Raw genomic sequence first — 15,242 nt, forward strand, 5'->3', positions numbered from 1 at the left:
GAACCAGGTACTTTTGTGCTTCGGCTGACTCAACCATCCGTTGAACCATCAACAGAGAAGAACAAGCGAAGGAAATCAGGCCCCGGCAAGTACTTTCCCGCCGAACTCCCAGGAGCCGCCGGCAAGGATGTTGCCGTGAACACTGAGCTAGCCATGGGGCAACCGACTCCGGCTGGGCGTCAAGTCCTAGCTGTAGAGACAGCTGCTCCCATGGCAAAGGAAGTGCCTTTAGTCCTTGTCGTCGAGCCTCAGGCTCTGGCAAGGGCACAACATACCATCCAATTCCTCCAAACAAGGGAACTCCCTGAGGAGCAGGAAGAAGCGGAGAAAGTAGCCCGTCGGTCTACCATGTATCGGTTCATCGACGACGTCCTGTATAGAAAAAGACCAAACGGTGTGAAATTGAAGTGCATTCCCCGGGAGGAAGGACTGGAGTTGTTGACAGAGATACACGAAGGCATATGTGGCTCCCACATAGGGTCAAGGGCCCTTGTCGGCAAGGCATTCCGGCAAGGTTTCTTCTGGCCCACTGCCCTCCAGGATGCAATGGCACTAGTAACCAAGTGTGAAGCGTGTCAGTTCCATTCGAAGAAGCTTCATCAACCAGCGCTCCAAACAATCCCTCTCTCCTGGCCATTCTCGGTCCGGGGCCTCGACATACTGGGCCCCTTTCCCCGTGTTGTCGGGGGCTTTGAGTACTTGTATGTTGCAATCGACAAGTTCACGAAGTGGCCGGAGGTGGAGACATTGAGAAAGGTGACAGCACAATCAGCCGTCAAATTCTTCAAGGGGCTAGTCTGCCGTTTCGCTGTGCCAAACAGAATCATCACCGACAACGGCACACAATTCACGATCCACGCCTTCATGCAGTACATCCAGGACCTCGGCAGCAAGGTCTGTTTTGCTTCTGTTGCACATCCACGGAGCAACGGCCAGGCTGAGAGGGCAAATGCTGAAGTGTTGCGAGGCCTCCGGACAAGGACTTTTGACAGGATACGCAGGTGCGGACGACGCTAGATTGATGAATTGCCGGCGGTTCTTTGGTCAATCAGAATGACGCCAAATCGAGCCACCGGTCAGACACCCTTCTCCCTCGTTTACGGGGCAGAAGCAGTTCTCCCCACGGAACTCACATACGGGTCACCTCGAGTGCCCGCTTTTGATGAGCTTGAGCAAGAGCAGTTGCGGCAAGATGACGCAACGCTCCTTGAGGAAGATCGTCTTCGGGCGGATGTACGAGTAGCGCGCTACCAGCAAGCCTTGCGCCGCTACCATAGCCGCAAGGTTCATGCCCGAAGCTTTTAGGAAGGCGGCCTTGTTCTTCGGCACGTTCAGTCAGCCAAGAATTCCAACAAGTTTACGCCGAAGTGGGAAGGCCCTTATCAGGTAATACGAGTCACCAGGCCTGGCGCAGTGCCTGGAGACCGAATATGGCATTCCAGTGAGCAACTCATGGAACACCGAACATCTTCGAAGTTTTACCCATAAGGCGCGGTTGCCGGGGCCCCGGCAAACCACCTTTTGTACAACCCTGTCGGCAAGGCATGTAACCCTTTGTACAAAGCCAGGCGCAGACCCTGAGCATAAATAAATGAAGCGCTGGCGCCCTAAGTTTTAGCATGCATGCTAGGTTAAGTCTCTCCCTTGGTTAGGGTTGATAGTGCTTACCGGCGGCTAACCCCTAGCATAGAGGTCGAGTGTGTGTCACTCTGTTCCTTTCCATCTTCTTTGGTTCGCAGGGTGCATGGACATTTCTGTTGAGCTATTGAGAGGAAAAACAACGGGTCGGCGCTCCGTCCCCGACAAACCAAGGTTGCCGGGGGCTGCAGACACAAGGATCTAACCGCGGCAGGCCAAGGTTGCCGGGGGCTGCGACGTCAGATAAGTTTTTCTCCCCCCACTCCGTGCACCCATATAAACCTTGAATGTATAAGGCTTTGCTCGCTCTCGTACCATCTTGCCCCCTCCGTCCCGTGTCTGAAAACTCTACTTTGGACCGGAACTTGGTTGTAGTGCGATGGAAAGAGGGCGAGCGAAAGGCCTAATCCTACTAGGCCACTACCTCCGCCAAGAGCGTGAGCGTAGTCGGGCCATAGAGCAGGAGGATGGCAAGGCCTATTGCTGGGATACCATGTTTATCTTAAGATAATGAGGACGCGTTCCTCTGTGTGGCCCTCGCCCATGCACAAACGAAACCCGGCAAACACACTTCCTTTATTTCTCACAATTTACCAACTCGGGTGGGTTCTCACACCAAAGTTCCTTTGTTTAGGGCAAGCCCAGTTACAAACAAAAGAGAAGGTCGGTCCCGTACTCAAACCAAATCAGAAGGGCGGTACTCACTCGGATGGAAGAATCCCAGGTCGGTCCCATACCCGAACAAAGGCTAGACTGAAGGTCCCGTCCCACGGGTTAGGTGCTTAGCTGAAGGTGGAAGGCGAAGCCAAGGAAAGAGCAAGGGTTGAAAGACAATATAGAAGAATTCCATCTCCCCTATTTGTTCCATTCTCAATGGTTGGTCAAGTTGAGATGAACTACGGGAATCTATATATGGACTTCAAGGTCAATCAACCCATACAAGGAAACTCAACGGAATTTGTTTTTTATGGATTCAAGCAAAGACTGAGAAGTATGGCTTGGCTAGGGAAGCAGTAGTAGTGTCAGAGGTCGAGCTTTGAGATGAGAAGAGGGCTGAGTCATCTAGCTTTTATTCCAAAATCACGTATCACCGATCAGCCTATTCGAGAGGAGCTCCTTGCATTGCCCACTTCAATAAGGAAGACTCCATCCATCTAACCCATATCCATTGGAACCAGAAGCGAGTGGTAAAGTCACCCTTTGGCTAAAAATGATTTGTATGCGTGGCGCAACACACACCTCTGCAAAATAAGAGAAAGAACAGAAAGAAGCAGGCACACAAGACGACAAGTGGATTGGATATCATTTGCTTTCGTCACCGATGCTATTGAATCCGCATTTAGAAGAAAGAGCTCTGGGACTAAATTGCTTTGAGTGGGGCTTGCCCATTAATTAGATCACTTGAGTAAGCCAAGAAAGATGAAAGCGATGGATATATGTGACAAAGAGAACTTATGAACATGAAAGCTGGCTTGTTCCCTAAATATTTTAGGAAGTGAAGAAGACAGAAAAAAGTTCGGTAATCTTCTCCCTTTGGTAGGCATTTACCCAAGGCACTGATATTATGAGTCTCTCGTTTATATGTGAAATAGGGAGTTCAAGGTCTTATTCGTCTTTCTTGGCCTATGTGAATATGAGCCAATTCTGGAAAGTGAATAATTCACTATTGAAAGTGCAAGTCGACGTTCCTGATATGAAAGTGAAAGTGGAGTGAAATCTAGATATGAAGGTTCAAGTCCAGTTCCAATATGGATATAAAAGTGGTGTTCAATCGTCGAAAGTGATCTCTCTTTTATTGTTCTCTTTTAGTCCGCTTTTCTTTTTTCTTTCTTTGGAGTCGGGTTCTTAAGACAGGACTGGAAATCGGGTTTTCTGAATATCTCTCTTCCGGAGAAGTAAGTTTGTTCGAGATCGAAAGAGTGCCCTCGAGAGACTAGACTGATAGTAACAGTAGTGCGCCTTCAGTTGAGGAGAACTGTTCACAAGCAGTGGTTATGAGCTCTTTCTTGTGGAGGTTCAGAATAGGTAATTCCTTCACTTCAGTTGCACTAGTGGATTGAGTAACCTTTTCTTTAGTTCTAACAAAGTGCATGTGTTGTTTGTTAATAAAAACACGAGTTTCGATAGGCTGGAGGAAAGATACTATAAGTAGGACAAAGAAAGACCCTATAAGAGACCGGAACTCAATACGATTCAACCAATCAAAATTGCTTTGCTAAAGATACCCATTCTGATGTTCCTTTACCGGCAACAACTATTGAATAACAACCTTCGCTTTGCTTTCGCATCGGATCTCGGCATTGGCAAATCTAAAAATAGAGTAGATCCCGAGGCGTACCTAATGGTTTCATTGATTTGAATGGATTGATCCGTTGTACCATTATAGGAATCCTCATCCGATGTATGAATCCCATGGAGGAAGTGGGGAAACAAATCCAATTATTTGATTTTGATAGGAGCAGTGCCGGTATTGAGGGTTTCTCTATCTCTTCACTCATGAAATTAATACAAGTGAGGATTGATTTCAGTTATTCATATAAGAAATGAGAGGAATAAATAATCTCGGGGAAGACAGGCTTTCTCGCTCTCGGCACATCTTCGCTACGGATTCTTCTCTACCTTCTTGCGTTGAGATGCCATCAACTCTTTCCTGGGGAATCGGGTCAATACAATACTCTTGGAAAAGCAAGCTATAGCAGATCCTTGAGTATAGAGAAAAAGGAATGGAGTTTCATTAGCTCTCTGCGCACATCCAGTATAATACCTTTGCGAGCCCATACGGAAAGGGGTGCCGTGTTCTCTTTACAATGGGGGTGATCCTGGTTTCCAAAAGCTGCTGGTTGGTTGTATCTTTTTCTATTGGCAATCCCCAATCCGTTGCTTGTTCGTTACGAACAAAATAAGCCGATACCAGTTCTGGTGTTTATCCAGCGGAGGCTCCTATATCTTCCATGTGAGACCAGCGACCTCAGATCATCCCGGACTTATGTGCTGGAATAGCTTCGTTATGAGTTGAAGCAGCCTCAGCTACTATTCCTACTAAGGAGGAGTCGCCTTTTTCAATTCCCTCCCTTTTGCAATCCCATGTTGATGTAAGGAAGCTGCTTTAGAGTATTGGCAAAAAAGGCATTACATGCAGGTCCAGATCTCCTTGCGTTCGTTGGTGGTTGACTACCAGGAAAGGGCAGAATAGCAATAGTGAGGAAGCATACCACCCAAAGCAAGACGTGAAAACCTTCTTCGTATCCAAAAGCCCCTTTTAGTCTGTCTGGCCTTAGTATTTATGATACATAATCGCATCTTCTCCCCCTTTCTCGTATCTCCACAGAAGTAAGTACTGGTATGATTGGAACTAGTATTTAGATATATGTGACCCTCTAGCGGTTTGACTCCGTTGATGGTATACGGAACTTCCTTCCTGCGAAAGGTTGAGTTCGTAAATCAAGCTTATAGAAAAAGCAAGTACCGGTATTTGACGATGATGGTGAGGATGACTAACCTCGCTCTTGCAACCATGAATATTTTCTAGATACTACGGGCATATACCTTCTTCCGAAGGGTCCCCGTCCTATCTTTTTTGCCTTCCACTCTGGAATCGACTATTGGTGGGTTGTAACGTGAACCTATGGATCTCAATGAATAGCTTCGATACCACAAAAGGATGGGCAAGAAAGACAGTAGGTGTTGAGCCAAAGCCCTAGTTCATACACAATCATAATGTTGGTCAACCATCCGAACCGGGATTCCTGTTATTCATACGAAGGAACAAGAAAAGAAGAAGTATGGGATAAATGGTTTTTGAGTTGGGCATGATGAAAGCGGGTACAATGGCATTACTTAGAAGCTATTATGTCATGTCTTGGCTTTAGCAATAAGCTTGTGCGACTCATGACTCCCTCCATCCCTGGCATCGCCAAAACTAATGGATGAGGTTTTGTCGCATCTTAATCGAACCGCATGCGGAGCTCAGCTCCTAAGAAGAAAATAAGAAATATCTAGTTTTGTTTCATAAGTGGCGATCCAAGGAATAAGAATACCACCCCCTGATCTATATTTCAAAAGCGGATTCAGCGCTGCAAGAAATAGAATTATGCATAGATTGACTTGTAAAGAAAGACGAACCGAATAGTGCTAAGCAAAGAAAAAACTCTCTTATTTCTATGCTCGATTCAATCTCTACTCATCTGCTTTTAGTTCTACTTTCTATATACGAAGTCCGGGCTTTTCGAGCTGCTCAATTCTCGCTATGTCATTTCTTGGTTTTTAGTGCATTCACTCAATTCTCTGTGAAGTCCATGGACATGTGGTGGTTCATTGCAGAGAACAGCCATCACATGGATCAAGCTATAAGGAATCACCCGCGAGCGAGGGCAAGTCTCAATTACGGTAGGAATGGAATACACCAATCATAACTCTGGTCTCGTCCCTAGTTCCCTAAGTAGTTAGTGAAACTTCCAGCTGGACTGACTGGATTTAGAGCTTAATGCTCCTATCTTTGAACTAGAATCTTAGCGCTTATTTCATGAAGATAGCTACTTTAATTGATACAAGAATGCCTACTTTGGACCAATAGGATCTACTCCTACTTGAATGCCAATCCAATCTCTTTCCCAATAAGAATTCCTAATCCCTAAATCCAAGCAAGGCATGATTGTTAGTCAGGATAACCAGCTTACGTACCGCATTAAGAAGTACCGACTATGCTTTTTTCCATACTTTTCTTGCAGTACTTCAGTAAAGCTACCCCATTTTAATAAGATAGGGATTCGAGATATCAGCATTTTCACAGGTCCTTGTCAAGCTGCAGCAGAATCAGATTCGAGTATAGCATCATTCAGTTGGAGTTCTGAAATAATCTGGATCCACTTTGCTATTTTAGCAATCTCTGCTGCTCAGTTTCATCCCTTTCTAAGGTAGAAAACCCATCCATATATGTACGAGTGAGAGATGTCTTCTGTCCCGGAGAACCGTCTTCTCTCCCTCCTTAGGAAAAGGAGATCTAGGTAGAGGAGGTAGAAAATAATAGATATCGTCTATTCTATTAACTAGTCATTAAAAAGCAACCTATATCGAGGTCAAGTTTGATAGGGTGAAGTGGACTATTAGATCCCCGGCTTACCATTACAAAGAAAGCTTAGCCGCCGATGTCAATGTGTTAAGCACATAGGATATATTCGGCGAAATTCGGTAAGAAGTAGAGTGAATTCTGAAACTCCAGCATTTAGGCCCGGATAGAATGGGTCCTCAAGCTTAGAATCATTTGGCCTAACCTTTAAGAAAAGTCTGCATCTTTTCATTCGGGTCATACTAAAGGCAGGTAGACCGAACACACGGCACATGTCCCAATGACTGGTACACTGACGGTGGCTTATTGGTTCCTTCCTCCCTTCCATCCTCAAGTCTTACTTTCCTTGATGCCTTAGTTTACTTGATGCCCGATTCATTCCTCCCTATATTAAATCTCTCGTGCCATATTCTTTTTCAGGTTTGACATTACTTCCCTTTCCTATCTTTTTACTTTTCTCAAGGACGTAAGATTCTTCAAAATCCCTTCCGCAGATCCCTTTGATTCCAGGTTCAGATCCATCTATCTCTTCTCTCCCTTTCATTGAACCTTTGTTATTCCTTCTCAAATAGGACATGTATGTTTCCCTATATGAGGGATACTCATCATTATTATGAATAGGTTACTCTATCAAAAATGTTCTATCCAATTTCCTGAATTATTCACTATCATAGTCAGTCTCACCTTCGTCTAGTTGAGGGACACTAACATCACCATCTGCACTGAGAAATATCTAAGATTTCTCAGGGTTCACGTGCATGCCCCCGCCACCACGCTCTATCACTTAAATAAATCCAGTTAGATTCACATACCTTAAGATGTCCAGAATTTGACGACAGTCAAGGCGATATGAATCATGGCATGTTGAAGCTAGAAGGACATTGGTGTCCCATCTTGTATAAAAAACACCTTCATACCGGCTCAGGACCTCCCTACCGAATTGATGTTGAAAAAATAGATGTAGGAGCACATCACTCAATTCACCTATCAATGGTATACAATTCAAATGAGGAATTTGGAGGTTAGTGTCGGCATTATATATCGGGAGAGATATAAATTCCTTTAAGATATGCGAAATCACCCCCAGATTGTGTAGAAATTTTAATGTATTCCATAGACGTGGAGTAGAAACATAGTGGATACTGTGACTCAAAACCACACAGACTATTTTATCTACACCCCTTTTACCATCCCAGAACTCCTCGTGGAAACTCACCATTTCATTATAATGAGTTAATCTAGGCGGAAGATTGTTTCTTCCCCATATAAACTCTCGCATTAAGATATTCACTAATGCTTTCAAAATTAGTACATCTGCTAAAAGGGATGGGGCATCCATACAAGGCCAATCACCAGCATTGATGAGTGGGCGCCTGGCACAACAATACCCAAGCTCATCTTGCCTTTCAAGAGTGAAATGTTCCTGCATAGTCATACCTATCCCACCATATTTATAGGCTTTGTATACCAATTTGGGATGAAATGAAGAATAACCTTCGTGTATATGTGACACCATGGTATCGATTGATGCGGGTAAGATGCCCCGCTCCCTCCACATATCATTCGAATACTAAAAATAAAAGGCAATTTCATTATGGTGGTATACCAGCCGCCAGTTCTGGAACTTCCAGTTCCAATCGGAGCATATAGATCCGTAGATGGATTTGTATGTATAGCCACTTCAGTCGTGCTCCTCGTTTCTCGAATGGAAAAAAGTATCTTATTTCTAGGAACATGCTAAACCAGAAATTCTTATGTTCGTGATTCTTCATCCACCGATGCAGAAAATCTTCCAGTTTTCCATTCTCATATGAGGCACGAAAGTTTATGGGCAACAGGTCCGCACAAAGTGATTCATCATGTTCAAACATGAACCTTTCGCTCGTTGGGGGCGGTTATAAATAATCAAATTCCCACAAATGGAATGAGAAGTGGGTCCATGTAAATGATCGAGACCTCGCAAACAACAACGTTCCTTCCCCATATGGAGTTCGGGACCCAAGGGCAATCGTTGAGTGAACTGTATCTTATTCGTATTAGTTGACCTAAGCCGCACCATTATTGCATGGGTGGGGCTCAGCCTCCGAACCGTACGTGGGACAAGTTTCTGCCTCATACAGCTCGGGCCAAAGACCGGGGAAGTTGAGGAGAGATGGGGAGACCCAACTGCTGCCGGTCAGGACGGACAGGAAAGGGGGCGGGGATAAGCTTGTGAAGAAGCAAGCTAATTGCCCCACCCCCCAAAAACAAACCGACCCAGCAAGAAAACGTATGCGCAGGCGCAACAAAGCGCTCATCCCTTGCTTGCTACTTTGCGTTCTTTCTACTCCATCCCAGTCCATTCTGGGATAGGCGGCTAATATAATATGTGCAGTAGTCGTTGTCTGACCAATCGGCTCAGACACCAGACCACTTGTGCCCGCCCATTCTATCTCGCCCTAAATGGAATGGCTCTCTTGTTACTTGTGCCCCGACCCGAGTCCCCACATCCGCTTTTATCCGCCCGCAACCCGGCCAACACAACATTAGGGCCGTCCCCCCCATTCTATGCTAACCCGGGCCGGGGTTCGCTTTTTGGGAAGCCCATTCCCACCGCGCTCACGGCCCGGCTGCCCTGCCAGCGGTAGTGGGAATTCTCCCGTTCCCTGGTCAAAAAAGGGTTGGTTGGATGCCGGATCTACTCCACGAGGAGCGGTACGGACGTAGATGATATCATCACGACCTATCTTTGCGTACCACTAGGGATGCTTAACGCCACTTCGCCAACTGGCATTACCTGCGCTTTCATGTCTCTCAGTGTGGTCAGCACTGGGTGTTTCCAAGCAGTGAGGCTTACACCCATTCGCATTAATTCATCCAAAGTTCCTTACCCTTATGCACGAATTTTGGAATAAGCCATCTTCCTATCAAGGTTATGGAGTCAACTGAGCATCTCAGCGGCGGGATTGAATACTCGGATCGAATCAGAGTTCATGCCGCCCGCCCTGAACAAATAGAATAAGAGGCGTGGGCCACAGGTCGCACATAAGCCATTGGGTCGCACGACAGAAGAACACCCAACATAAAGATGCACACTCCTCCATGTGAAATAGAAAGATTCATCTTCACTTTTTTGTAGTAGTCGTGACCAACAGCCATCAGCAGTCGGCTCGTTGGTAAGGCGAGAGATTCAAGCCCGCTTTCTGGTGGCACACCCCACAAACAAGCACCACTCGACGAGCGGTGGGGGCGGGGAAAGCTACAGGCCCAAAACCTTCGACCCTTCTTTCTATATGGGGGTGCCCGGGGCACCTCATCTTGTCATTTTGTTGCTCATTCCCCTTAGGCCGAAGTGTATGGCCTTTACTTCGGAGAGCCCGCTCACGCTTCGCTGACCTATCGCATGGTAAAGAGAAGAGAGTATGAAAGAATTGTAAACAGAGGAGATCGCAGAAAGATTCTAAATATGACAAGTCACCCATGGATTCGATAATAAGGAAATGAAGAGCGGGAACGAACGAAATAAAGCATTTCTAGCGGATGAGCTTCTCTCCATTTTGGCTGGTAATAGAATAGGGCGACTTGCTTTGACCAACACTCCACTTTTTGCTCTGTCCATGGAGCGTATGAATTTCCTTAAATGTAGATAGACCAAAAAAGGAATAAAGGGATAGGAATAGGAATTATAGTACCATTCGAAGAAGAGGCACCCGTGGGAACATCTCTACTAACGAACCATTTCAATAGTACGGGTGTTGCCGTGCCACGGGGCATGACCATGGAAGTAATGAAAAAGAAGAAGTTCTGTAGTTGGACCATCTGCTCTATCCGTTCGATTTGAGCTTCTCCAGAGAAGATGAGACGCTAAAAATGAAAGTGTTCGCAACGCATACCGAAAAAGGGTACCTATGTTGCCGACCATTAATGACTAGTTCGAAGACCGGGAGCAGGGGCATGTGCCAAGAAAGATTTGTTACTTTCCCTATGGTTTTCGAACGTTTTCAATAAAACCTTCTCGTAGAAGTATTTTCACAAAGTTTTCGGTAATATTAGTAGATGCTATTTGAACCCTTCCTTTTATTAAGATTCGAATTCTTCTTATTATTATTATCTAATTATTCTTTTTTCATGTATATGCGTCAGACACAATCTACTAATTGATCTATATTCTGATACCCTACTATATCATAGTCTCTACTACTAGTATTTTTAATACCTCAGGAGCTCATGAGACTCTTTTAGTGAAATTCATAAGTCTCAATTCCTGAGCGATCGCACCAAAAACTCGAGTTCCTTTTGGATTTCCTTCTTGATCAATGACAACCTTCATCATATCGTATTATCATACCGTTGTCACGTTTGAGTTTTTACATGTACGTACAATTACAACTCGTCTTACTTCTGTCTAATCTTTCTAGAGGCATTTTGGGCACTGCTTCTTTGATTACAACAACAATAACGTCACCAATATGAGCATATCAGTGATTACCAGCTCCTAAGATTCGAATACATATCAATTCGATAGCCCCACTTCGTTTTTATCCACTACATTCAAAAGGGTCTGAGTGAGATGGATCCTGGAAGTCTGGTTTTTGATTGGATAGTGATCCCGGGCACGAGTGGTTGATCTTTGCGGGCCGTGAATGGCCATGTAAAGGAGTATTGATGTCAATATGTTCGATCGAGAAGATTGGACGATGAAAGACAGATCCTTTGTGGTTTGAATAATAGGCTGTGGTCTCGATATTGGGCTATGGGCTGATTGCTTTCTGTATGAGCCTCTTGTGATTGGGCTCTCGTGGGCGGATTACTCGATGTGTACTCATCTTCCAACAAATAGGAGAAGACATAACCAGAAGAATTGTGAGAAATAAGTCAATTTATCAAGGAACAATTAGAAACTCCCAGGTGTTCCCCGTTCTTGCCCTTTTCCTCTCAGGTCCGGCAGGCGAAGGCAAAAAGTAGGAGACGGGAACGCGCCGATGGAGAGCTTGACGAGGAAGGCCCTCGACAGAGCGCACGGCGGAGGGAGGGGCGACGCGGTCAGTCGGAGACGAGGTCGACGTGCCCTCGCTCGACGCTCTCGTTGTCGCTGTCGCTGTCCTCCTCATCACTCCCGCTTGAGAAGGGGTCTTCATCGTCGGAGGAGCTCTCCACGCAGCACTTCAGGCGAGTTCCAGATCTCCAAAGACCTTGACAGAGAGCAGGCCGTTCTCCATTAATTTGAAACAGAGAACGATCCGCCGTCAGGCTATGGATACGAGCGAAGGTCTTCCACCCGCGGCAAAGATACATGACCTGAGGGGCAGGAAAGTCAACATCGACCCGCGTGCCGCTGTTCCCACAGCCCCTCATATGCAACCTCAGGGTCTGGGGCGGATCGAGCTCCATCTCCCGAGCGAATGGCGCAGGGAGACGAAGGCGATGACGCGGTGGCCGACGCAGCTTGATGAAGAACTCACGAGGTTGGTCCCCGACGTGGCCCTCCATTGGAGGAGGCATCACTGGCGGAGGCAAGGCCGGTGCACCGCCCCGTCCCCCTCTTCCCCGAGCGCCAAGCTGGCCTCGGCCCCGCCCCCTCCTCCTTCCTCTCGCGGCCAGCTCCGCCGCCGTAGGCTCTTGGGAAGGAGGGACGCGCTGTCGACCAAAGACCCTCGCCGCCACCGTCGAAGGATCGGCGCCCCCTCTTGCCATGGCAGATGAAAGAGCGGGGCTGAGGTGGAAGGAGAGGGATGATGAAAGGTTGTGGGGTGCCATCCCCCTTCTTATAAAGGGGCAGGGTCGGGACTCGACCGCCCCACTCAGCCAATCCGACCATCGGGGGCGTAGAGAATCGAGGCCGACCCGCTGCCCCAATCAGCAGCGGCCCGTTTCCCTGCCTCATCATTCAAGGCCCGCACCCACCCCCTACCATCTTCGGAGCACGGGGGACACGTGGTGGGCGAGAAAAAATCGAGGGGACGGACGAGACGGCCATTCTCCGCCCCGCGGTCGTGGGGAGCGGGCGCCTTGAAGACCACGACCCGATCCCACTCAGTAAATGAGCCATGCCTCTGCGTTTTCCTCTTTTTTATGGGGAAGGCGCGAGCCGCCTCTTTACCACGACGTGACGTATGCGTGCGGAAACCGCCCCACGCATGACCCCCACGTCACGCATGACCCCCCACGTCGCGCGTTCAACACGGGTCATGGGGAAGCGCAGCGGACGGAGAAGTTACTGCGGTAAAAATCCGCCCCACCTGCCCGCGCACCATTTTGGGCCTAGCCCGACAATGCGTCGCGCTTATGTGTGGCCCAGGCCCGGGGGCTCCCGTCGATGTAGAAAAGTAGGGGCTCTCCTTTTGCACCCCTTTACTTGTGCACGAGCAGTCAGGGCCGCGCCCACGGCCACGCTAAGCGGGGAAGAGGAGGGAAGCCGGAGCACAAGATGACCAAAGCAACGCCAAGACTAGAGGTGCAAAGAGAGCAAGAGGGTGAGGTGGACTCCCCCGGCAAGACCCTTGCCGGGGTGGCTTCCACAGCCTCGGCAAGACCCTTGCCGGGGCAACTTGCCTGACGCCAGCAGAGCGCGCCACCCTTGAGCCCAAGGGGTTCCAACACCATCAACCATATTGGAACCAAGGCTCGGGAGGCACCTCCGTGGTGGCATGCAGATCTTTATAGAGATAATAGATACACAAGATCAGATGGGAACCAGAAGACGACGATCCTTGGCGAGATCCTTGCCAAGGAAATCCACGAGACCCCCGACAAGATCCTTGCCGGGGACGACCGCGGTGCCGCAGCGAGACCCTTGAGGAGGACGCCTACGGGGCCGCAGCCAGGCCCACGTCTGCCAAGACTCCACCACCGCTCCCATACAGCTGCCAGCTCGACCAGCTGGGCAGGCATCTGTGTGGCAGCACGCGGCCTCTACACCAACTCAGCAAGCACCTGCGTGGTGGCATGCAGATCTTCATGAAGGCTCCACCACCGCGCCAGCCCAGCAGCCAGCCAACGTGGCGCTACAACACCTTGTTAGCTTGGACGTGCGTCGGAGCCAGGCGAGGCGACAACAGCTGGGACGAGCTTCTTTGTCGTCCCCAATAAAGCAAGAGGGGCACGTCGGTAGTGCATTAAATGCGTTTGTCCGACAATGCCAAGAGATAGACTCAGCCCCTGTACACCTTTCCACCTCCTGTGTGCCACTGTGGCGACCCCTTTTTGTCTATAAAAGGAGGCCCGAGGCATACTGGAGAGGGATTCGGATCTTTTGGACTAGAGAGCCACCGCAGCTAGTTCAAGAACACAAGAACACCCAAATATACATCAAAGCAGGACTAGGGTTTTACGCGTCTCCGCGGCCCGAACCTGGGTAAACGATTTGTGTGCTGACCGCCAGACCCGCTCTTTGCACAACCCCGCACCCGCCAACCGTAGAAGGGATCCCAGTGACCCCATAGGTGTCGTTTCCCACCAACAAAGTGATTGGAGAGTTCCTCTAGTTAATCATTTAAAGGATCCAAGTCAAACGAGAGATAGGAAAAATTCGGCGACAAGATTTAAAATATAATTTGTTTAATGACGAGTTGTTTCGCCCAACAATAGATGGGTTATTTTTAAAATGCTTGGATTCTGATCAATCTAGAATAGCTATGGGTAAGTGCACGAAGGAATCTGTGGAACACATCAGTCGGCTCACAAAATGCGATGGTTGTTAACAAGAGCGGGGTTTTATTGGCCGACTTTGCTAGAGGATTGTTTCCGGTACTATAAAGGTTGGGAGGCATGTCAAAATTTGGTAATGTACAGTTAGCGCCCGTGTCTATGTTAAATCCCATAATTAGGCCATGGCCATTTAGAGGATGGGGCTTAGATTTTATTGGTGAAATACATCCTTCGTCTTCTAAAAGACATCGCTTGGTCCTAGTTTCCACAAATTAACTTACTAAATGGACTGAAGCAGTTCCTTTGAAAAATATGACTCACAAAGAGGTTATTAGTCTTGTTTTAGAGCATATTATTCATAGATTCGGTATTCCTCAAACCGAATCTTTAGGAATTAAATTGTTAAATTCGTCGCCTTCTTATGCTCAAGCTAACGGAGAGGCCGAATCTAGCTATAAAACTTTAATTAAGCTTATCAAAAAGAAAATTGAGGAGCATCCGAAAATATGGCATGAGGTACTTTTGGAAGCTTTATGAGCTCATCGGATATCTAAGCACGAAGCAAATCAAGTAGCACCGTATGATCTAGTATATGGTCAGGAGGCAGTGTTACCTGTAGAGGTTAATTTACAAGCCCTTAGAGTGGCCAGACAAAATGATTTGTCGGCTGTGGATTATAATGATTTGATGATGGGTAAGATAGATGACATTTCAGAAGAGAGATTAAGAGCTTTGCGAGAAATTAAGAAGAAAAAATTAAGAGTAGCCAAGGCTTATAATAAAAAGGTGAGAGAGAAATCGTTTCAAATAGGGGATTTAGTGTGGAAAACGATTTTACCTATTGAAACTAAAGATAGAAAATTCGGCAGATGGTCGCCGAGTTGGGAAGGCCCATATAAAATTATAGAGATTG

The 15,242-nt window shown here is 47.3% G+C and overlaps 1 pseudogene; it reads right to left on the minus strand.

The window, feature by feature from the left end:
• Window positions 1-228: 228 nt before the first annotated feature.
• On the minus strand, window positions 229-10,739 carry LOC125546811 (annotated as a pseudogene).
• Window positions 10,740-15,242: the final 4,503 nt, after the last annotated feature.

Source organism: Triticum urartu, chromosome 3 (genome assembly GCF_003073215.2).
Source record: "Triticum urartu cultivar G1812 chromosome 3, Tu2.1, whole genome shotgun sequence".
Taxonomy (NCBI): Eukaryota; Viridiplantae; Streptophyta; class Magnoliopsida; order Poales; family Poaceae; genus Triticum; species Triticum urartu.